The sequence below is a fragment of the Punica granatum genome, chromosome 6, assembly GCF_007655135.1.
Source record: "Punica granatum isolate Tunisia-2019 chromosome 6, ASM765513v2, whole genome shotgun sequence".
NCBI classification, from domain to species: Eukaryota; Viridiplantae; Streptophyta; class Magnoliopsida; order Myrtales; family Lythraceae; genus Punica; species Punica granatum.
In genome coordinates this window covers 1,551,272-1,561,216 of record NC_045132.1, presented here as the reverse complement: position 1 = coordinate 1,561,216, position 9,945 = coordinate 1,551,272, and the positions used below count along the sequence as shown (strand labels likewise).

At 33.1% G+C, this 9,945-nt stretch overlaps 1 long non-coding RNA gene across 1 annotated transcript; it reads left to right on the top strand.

The window, feature by feature from the left end:
* The first annotated feature begins 6,139 nt into the window (after positions 1–6,139).
* Positions 6,140–7,846, top strand: LOC116210259. The gene is made up of 2 exons (XR_004157453.1): positions 6,140–6,283; positions 7,102–7,846. It is a non-coding gene; the product is annotated as an uncharacterized LOC116210259 (long non-coding RNA).
* The last annotated feature ends 2,099 nt before the right edge of the window (positions 7,847–9,945 follow it).

Genomic DNA, 9,945 nt, shown 5'->3' with positions numbered 1-9,945 from the left:
TAAATTTAACTTTCAAAGTGCGTAATTATGCACTCAGATTCCAAGATTCACTATGATATAGTAAAGTGCATATTTTGCATGAAAAAAAATATAATTAAGATGTGATGATACTCGTTCTCAACTCGAAATTAATAATTTTCGAATAAATTATCACTAATGGACTCTCACATTTCTTTATTTCCCCTCCCTCTAACCCAGAAAAGCTAACCTCGAGATCCTTTAATAATCGGAAAAAAAGAGAAAAAGAAAAGAAGGAATTGTGATTGATTGTCAAGAGAATTATAGTATGTTTGGTTTTAGAGTTGAGTTGAGTTGAATTTTGATTTTAATTGATTTGTAATGATTGTGATGTTGAATTATGAGAAAAAGTGTGAAAAAGTAATGAATAATTGAGAGAATTTATTATTAAAAATTGAATTAAATTATTAAAAAATTGAAAAAAAATTGAAAAAGTAATAATTGTGTTGTTGATTGGATAGTGAATAGAGTTAAAATTAGATTTAAAATCTTAAAATCGGTTTTAGAAATCAGACGGGCCATAATTTCTTGGCAGCACATGGCCGGACATTGACGGGTCTGCCGGCGTCCAAATTCAAGTATCCTGCGGTGTGGACGGCTTTGATTAATTGATTTTGATTCTGTCAAAAAATACACGGTTTCATACTCACACAGCTAATGGGCATGGTTCCCCCAATTTAATTTAGTAATTTCTAAAATATTTCCTATTGAAAAAATGGTGCCCGCCTGTCATTGTTCAAGTATTTTTAGATATTTTCGAAGTGCATCGCTTAAATTAAAGGGTGCCCCACCGCACCACTTAAATTAAAGTGTGCCCCACCTGATTTCAACTCAAAATTTTTTTCCGTACATAGAAAATGTCGATTTTCAACCTACATCAAGCAAAGATAAGCTAAGGTCCAAATGAGATTAATACCGTGCCTATCCCTAAATAGAGCGGTCTTATCTTTTCTCATGGTGCTTATAAATCCTAGTCCGTTGGTTTCGGTCGATGGCATTGCTAGTCACAATATGAACAACTAATACCGGGTCTCATCTGCATGTTGAAAGCGTCGATTAGGTAATAAGCAATTCGCACGGCATCGTTACATAAGAATCTAATCGAAACTTTTCATGAATATATTGTTTGTTCGATGTGGGAGGAGGCACCCTTAATTACCTTCGGTCGAGTCCGAGCCTTTCCGAGCATGACTGAACCAAACAAGTGAGATCAAAAACCAACGACGAAAATGACCCACATAAATTCTTGCATTATTAGATCAAGTGATCTTACTTTAATCTGAGTCTCCCAATTTCTAACCAGTTCTTTTTTTCTCCCCACAATAATACGAGTACGATAAAGAAGAACGAATATACTCCATTCGATCAAGTGAACTTATAGCTCAGTTCCTATGGATGATTCGGTAATCCCACATTTGTACAATTAGGACGTATATAATTCGAAATAATATCTTACTAATCCTAGGAACACTACGTACCGTTTCTTTCTTTTATCAAAAGTGCCACTCGCAAACAACTAATGAAAATTCAATCATGCTAGACTCATAAACCTCCTCATTTATCAAAACATAGTGTAGTACAGTGACACAAGTTATCGCTTGATAATTAAGAAAATTTAAATTCAATACTCAGTGGGATTATATATGTTATTTTTATTAACTATTAAAATTTTTATTTCACTATACTCATCAACTCCCTTATAACTGAAAAAAAAAATCTTTCTCATTTAAGCAATATTAGGGAACGTCCATTAAATTCAATAACTTGGACTGATAAATATTATGCCGGAAAAATTTTGTATCACTTGGAAAACTTTTGTATAAAAAAAAACAAAAATCGCAAATTGGAAGCCGCCATGCGAAATTTCCAAGGCCGCTGTACTCTTCGAAGTCTTCGTAAGGAATAGGTCAAAAGAGTGTTGCCCTTGCAATAAGCATGCATTATAAAAAGTGTTTTGGTCTTTTTCCCTTTGGTTCACGTAAAATAAAATAAGAGGCGAATCGAAATAAAAAAATGGAGCATTCTAATAGTATGGTATTTGATTGAGAAATCCATTTTTCTATAAAGGATAACCGATTCTCTATATTGGAAAATCATCCATTTCCTGGGATGTTCTAAGAAATGGAGAGGAGAAATAAAAAATAATCTTATTTTATTTTTATTTAATTTTGGATTGAAAATTCGATGAAAAATGAAAAGAAAATCATATAAATGGTGCAACAAATTAATGAAAAGATTAATTTTTTTCCAAATCAACAAACGCAATCAACAAATATAGTCAACAAATTAATTGATAGGAGTATCTCGTCGATCAATAATTGAATAAACACATTCATCAAGTTCAACGTATATTATATGAACACTTTTTGAGTGGCATGGGCACTTAATTGTTCAGTTGAAATACTATGACTAATTATCAAACATTGAAATCTGATTACGATTCTGTAGGCATTGAACCTAATGGAAATGAATGGAATTAAATTTCGATTCTTTATTAAAACCAAACAAAAACAAAAAATTTCATTATATTTCCTATTTCGTTCCATTCCACGGGTTCTTTCTGTTCCATATCTTTAATCAAAGACCCTAAATAAATCTAAAGAAAACGCAAAAAATGACCAAGATGAGGCTTGAGGAAGGGAGGACACCGCACCGCCATGAATTCGAAATAGACATCATCTGTCTTCGACTTGCAATCGTTTTAAATGTGATTCCGGTAGAGAGGAAAAAGAAAAAAGAGTGAATAGGCAGTTTGGTCCCTGAGATTGGGGAACTACATCAATTGGGTCTCTAACTTTTTTTTACATCAATTTGGTCCCTTAAATTAGAAAGTTACATCAATTGGATCCTTGACACATTAATTAAGTCCTTCAGTTTGTATAGACACATCAATTTAATGCTTGAGTTTATAAATTTATATCAATTTGGTCCTATATCACACCGGATAAGTCCTTTTTTATGGGAAATACATAAATAGATTTTTTTTGATATATCGATTAAGTCCTATTATTATGGTATTAAGTGAGGACCATGTTATATCGTTTAGGCCATTCATTTTCCTTTATCTTTTATTTCGTTTTAATAGCAATTTAAAAAAAAAAATTAGGGGAGCTCCATCGGGGGCTCCCCTTCAAGCTCCCCCAAACAAAGAGAGGGAGCGGCGGGGAAGAACTTCAATTGGTGGCTCCCCCCAGCAGCCACCGCGCTAGATGAGGTCGCTGGTGGGTCCATGACCCTCCAGCGACCTTGTTTAGGGGAGCTTAATGGGGAGCCCCTGATTAGAGCTCCCCTACTTCTTCTTTTTTTTAAAAAAATTGAATAAAAATGAAAAAAAGAAAAGAAATGAAGGACCTTAAACGATATAACACGGTTTTCACTTAATATCGTCATAACTCATAACAGATAGACCTAAATTGATATATCAAAAAAATCTCTTTCTGTATTTCCGTAAAAAAATAATATATCTGGTGTGATAGAGGACCAAATTGATGTAAATTTATAAATTCAAGCACTAAATTAATATGTTTATGTAAACTGAGAGACCTAATTGATGTGCGAAGGATTCAATTGATGTAACTTTCAAATTTAAGAGACCAAATTGATGTAAAAAAATTAGGGACCCAATTAATGTAGCACCCCAATTTTAGAGATCACCTATTCACTCAAGAAAAAAAAAAAAAAAGAAGCAAGACGGGGAGAAAATGGGGCTTACGCTAACATAACATCCTCTTTCCTAGAAAATGTGTGACCCACTCATCATCACCATCCTATTCCTATATATATTTTCTATCTATTAAAAATTATATTTTCTTACAAACTTTTTCTTTATTAATATAATCTCGATCAGTTTGTAAGCACGATTTTTGTTTTGGATCGAGCAATGATACGTGACTCAATTGTATATTGCAACATGGCAAAGGTTTTCTCTAATATAAAAAAAATTAGGTTTGAGAATTTTTCTAAATTTTATCGACTTGAGAAGATATCATCAAATTTAAACATACATCTGTTATGAAAGAAAACAACATATATACTAATCAATGATAGGTGTTCCCCAATAATGGATGTTAGGAGACCACGATTCTTTTTTTTTTGAAATGAAATTGTGGAACACATTGCACTTGCAATCAAGATTCAACTTTACATTCTTCAATTCACCCAACTGCGCGAGAATCTTCGACTTTCGAAATCCATTTCTGCAGATATTTTAAGATCACGACACGTAATATTATCCGGGAAACTGAGCTCTCTATTTTGCCATCTTTTCAGTTTTCATAGAGTGAACATACAACAGCCCTTTCCACTTCTCACAGTGTCCCAAACTTGTGCAATAATCAAATTATACATGGATGGCACTTCCCGTTGTTCTTGATGGGAATCGGTCGGCATGGTTCTTGAAGGATGGTACGACTCTGAGTAAATGCTTGTACTCATGTCATGCCACATATAATTGAAAACCGATATACTAATGGCTAATTAAGTATTCGTGCTACTTTTGAAATAGCCCTAGGTGGATGATCATCATGCATGGCTTCCGAAGGAAGACAATACATAAGCATAGTTTATAACTAGGTGAAAAATTAGAATTGAGCCTCCCAGCTAATCGGAAAATATTGAAAGTTGCAAATATCTATATCTAAAACCTATAATTATTAAAGTTGAGAACTCATTGAAGCGTTTCTTGATTTTTCATAATTTCATTTTTACCCTTTAATGTATAAGACATGTTTCAATTTCTACTCCACACATTCAACGTACCTAGATCATTTTTAAATGATCGATATATCTAGGCAAATTTGAATTCTAATTCATTTAACTATTGAATTATGTTGGTGTCTCTCTACTAAAAATAACTAATTAGAGGTACCTTTTCTCCATTTAACCATTCTTCCTTATCCATTTCCAAATTAGTACTGCAGTAATAACTAAATAACTGATTTTTTTGGTGAACAATAACTAGCTTTAGTATCTTTTCCATAATAAAATAGCGATTTTTCATAATAACCACCTCCTCTTCCCCTTTAATATCACAGCTATAAATTTCTTCGCCAAGAAAATAAAGAAAAGAAAAGAAAATAGGAAAAAAAAATTAAGAGACGTAACCCTTAAATTCAAACTTTCCATTATTTATGTATAAAAAGGACGTTATGTAAATTATAAAACAACCTTCCCCCATTTTCATGTTCTTCTCTTTCCCTTTGCCCTCTTGGCAATGCATGATAGAATCTTGTTTTTGCTCGATAGAATCAATCAATCATTTAAATTTATTCTTCATGGTCCGATTGAAGACGACTGGTGCACGTCTTCAAATTCTTTTTGTTTATTTTAAAATTAAAAAAATATTTCTTAAAATTAGATAAAAGAAACCCTATAATACTCTCTTGCAGCTTTGCCCTTTTATATCCTCACTATTTACTTGGCTTGCCATTACCGGCCCCACTCCCCCTGCCGAAGCCGGCATATTCCTCAATTGGCTTCTGCTCCCACTTAATTTGTCCTACGTTCCTCTATGATCTACAATTTATCAATTCTTTCTATTTGGTTGATTATTTGTTTGTTATTTATAATTTGTAATAATCTAAATCTCATTGACTTCAATGATGGAGCGGAAACTGAGCTTCCGTAGGAAAATTCTGATAAAATCTCTCATCTAAAGCGTCGTCAATTTTTATTCTCCCCGCTTGAGAGCCTCGATTTGATGATTGTTGGGACCACCACCTATGGCACTGAGGCCCCCGACATCCATCTCCCCTGCCTGCTGGCCGCTCTCCTTGTGTTGAGATGCTTGAGATTACCGTTGCCTGTCCTTCTCTCACTTTTTTTTATCTTTATTTTGCATGCTACAATGTCTCGCGGTTGAAGATTTATTTTTTTCCTTTTTTTTTTTTAATATTTAATGAGAGTGTAGAGTGGAATTCTTGAGTGTGAAAACACGTTACTTAGGGTTCGTTTGGGAGTGCGTTCAACTCCCCCAAACGTCGTTTCTCCAAAAGCAATTATTGATGAGCAGTGTTTGAGATTGTCTTCCTTCATTACATTTCCAACAGTCACGTTGAGGAAATCCTTCAGCATAATTTTTTCTGCTTTTACAATTCATGGTGGGTCACCGTGATTCCACTTTCCGAGCCTTTTCCTATTTTAACCCCTTGCATTTTTTAAATTCCACCCTCACCCTTAATTTCTTTTACAAACTCTAATATTATTTATTCATTCTTCAAGACGCATCAAAGTTGCAGAACCCTCTCCATTAAGAAAACTCTCTCAGGTACATCTCTCTCCATAGTACTAAAAGTGAATATTATTATATTTTTTAATCACCCTCTCCACCCTTTTTTAATTGTTATATCATTGTATATACTTTATAAAAATTCTTAATCCATGTGCTTTTATATATATATATATATCATGATCATGTTCCTCATCCATCACAGAAACTGACTTTAATTTTTCACCTTTTATATTTTTTATTGTTATCGTATGTGACTTCTATTGAACTTGGTTTTAGTATATGATGCTTATCAATAGTGAAGTTTCGAACATATCAAAGCAATATTGAACCTTCAAAATGAATCAAATAATTATACTCGTTCAATTGTTAATATGAGTAGGATATGTATAGATTATTTTTCTAATAATACTTGTTCAGTTATTTAGAAGCAAGCCAAAAAACTCTCGTCCCTTCGGACGATACAAATGAATCGAGAGGGAAAGCTCAATGGGATAGTCATATCACGGAACTTTTCATTGATGCATGTATAGTAGAGGTGAAAGCGGGTAATCTACCTACCTCCCACTTTAATAAGATCGGGTGGGCTAATCTGGTTGCCAACTTTAATAAAGTGGCAAATAAGGATTACAATAAAACCCAACTAAAAAATAAGTGGGATGAACTCAAGAAGAAGTGGAAGTTATGGAAAAAAACCATTGTAATTTTTTCCCATCGAGAAAAAAATTACTGCATCTCCGGAGTGGTGGGAAGAAAGACTGAAGGTCCTTTCTAAAATTAGTTTGTAATTTTCTCCCATTACCATTATATTTTTTAACTTTACTAATTACTAATTTTTATGAAAAATGAACTTGCAGGAGGTAACTAAGGCAGCAAAATTCCGCATTCGAGGACTAGAATTTGCTGAAAAATTAGTCGACTATTCATGAATGTAGCTGCAACAGGGGATGCTGCATGGTCGCCATCTATTTGAGTGCTACCATCACAAAATAATCAAGCGGAGAATTGCATCAATTTAGATGAAGACAACAATGACTTGGAAGAGCAAGAGATGAATGAGCTTGATTCTCAAGTTGATGAGACTGGAGTTAGAAAGAGATCTGCCAATTCACAACCTCGAGTGGCGAAAGAAGGTAAATTGCAAGGGAAGGAAGGGGATCAAAAAGTTTCTAGTGCAAAAACAAATGTCCCATTCGATAAATTCTCTGGTAGAAACTCAGAAAGAAGAACATCTAAATTGATCAGAACAGATTCCCCAGGTTGTGGTTATGCTGAAATGGTCGAACAGTTGGATACATTACTTGAGATTGTACCTGGTAGTGATCTATATTATTTTATTCTTGAGCTTTTGAAAGATAAAAATGAGAGGGAGTACTTTGGAGCAATGAAGATACCTGCTGTGAAAGTTGGTTGGCTTCAAAGGCAACAATTGAAGAAAGTGGATAGCTCTTTTTTGTCTATGATGTCTAATTTAGATTCGTGATTTGTTCTAGGCTGTTCTCAATAACTTCGATTTTTTCTTTGTTGAACATATGATTATTTATTTGACTAATAATGCCAGACATGCTCAGGATCAGTAAACTTTTCAATTTTCATATTAAATTTCTGAAGCCTCCACAAGATAGAAATTAGAATTCATTCTTTTATCACTCAATATATATATATATATATATATTATATACTAATATCGTGTATATATGACAGGTAAATATTATTTGGTAGATGTCAGATATCCAAATAAGAAAGGTTATTTGGGACCTTACAAAATCAAAGGTACCGTCTTCCTTATTTCCGTCGTTGCAGTGAACTGAGTGACTAGAGGAAACTTTTAATCATGCCCATTCGTCACTGCGGAGTGTGATTAAAGGTCTTTTGGTGTGTGGAAGAAGAAATGGCGCATGCTTGAAACCATGCCAAGATATCCATTCGAGAAACAAGTGAAAATCGTGGCTGCAGCTATTACTCTTCATAATTACATTCGTATTCATTCTCAAGATGATCCTCATTTTAAGAAGTATGACGAAGATTCAACTTTTAATTCTTTTGATGAGGAGGATGTACTGCTAGATAATGTTAATTCCCCGAGTCAAGTGGATGAAATGGCTAGTATTCCCGCTATTATTACTAATAGCTTGATGAATAACTGGATTTTATTTATTATCTGTACATGTCAAAGTTTGTATTTATTTATTTCAATATAATATTATATAATTTGTCTTATTTCAATCTAAAATTTTTATTTATTTATATGTTTTTAATTATCACATTATTGAGTTTCAAGTGATTTGATTATTAATTGACAGTTTATTTTATTAATGCACTTATATGTCATTTTAACTTTTTTTCAGCAACGGCAAAAGCAATTTTCCAAATACCTGTTATTTATAACCTTCAATTTCAACAGATATGAAAAACATCATATCAAACAAAAAACTACTTTTGAGAATCAACAATTATATTTTAGCAGTTCTATTTCAACACTTTTTTTTTTTCAGCAACAGCACTCCCAAGCTAAGCCTTTACTTCACATGTTTTATATAAGGTATAGATTTTTAAAGGTTACCATAGTTGGTTTATTACATTAAAATTATCAAAGAAAATTACAGTGCTTAAGTTTATATAGCCACGCGTGGAACGCACACGGTTTCCTGCTAGGATATATTAAAAACACATGTTTTATCAACCCTTCACTACCTGTTGTTCCTCATTAAAGATGCCATTATTTTCTATGTGGGACCATAGATATATAATCTAGAAGCAAAACAAATTGCAAGAATATGAAACATCATTCCTGTCTAGAAAAAGACTCGAATTAACCAATTGCATATGTTGTATGAAACTTCTAGGAAACCACTCATATAACGATAGAACGATCAAGACATTAATATTTGCTCCCGAAGCATCAGTTCTGTGCCTCTGAATGCACCAGTCGATCTGAAATTAAAGATTTCTCGTTTGTTTTCGATACACATCGAGCCACATTGCTAATTTTAACCCGAAAATTGAATATGTTTGCCGAGAGAAGCAACTATACAATTTATAAATATTGTTTAGTCATCGTATCTTTCAATGATCATCGTATTCTTTAAAATACAGTCATTAGTTGTTCCTTGTTTCCCAGCACTCCAACTGTCCAACAACAACTTCTTAGTTAAATGACAGGAAGAATGAGTATAAAATGGAATGTGTGTATATATATACACACACACAATTTATGTATATTTATATTGCTGATAATGCCGTAGAAATTGCATTGATTTCATTCAAATTGTTTTTGTTAGTACGTTTGATAAGAACAGATTATACATAGTCAAAAGGGGTTCAATTCAATACAGTCATTCGTGTTCTCACTGAATCTAAGAGCTTTCATTCTGATTATTTGCTGGTGAATTTCCCGTTTTCCTCTATTACCATATACTTATCCTTTACTAATCCCATAAGTCTCCCTCCTTATATAATCAGTAAAAAAGAAAAAAAAGAAAAAAAAGAAGAATTAAAAGAAAAAGAATATACGTGGAAATAGAGAATGAACATAATAATGTCGACGTGAGTGCGACTCAAATGATAAAAAGAATGAGTTGGGTTTGATCGAGTCCTTCAAAGAATAAAATTATCAAATTCAATCCTCACCATCCGTTGATGTGTCCATGCCTTCTTGTTTAGAACTAGAAACCTCACTATTTCAGGCCAATCACTGAATT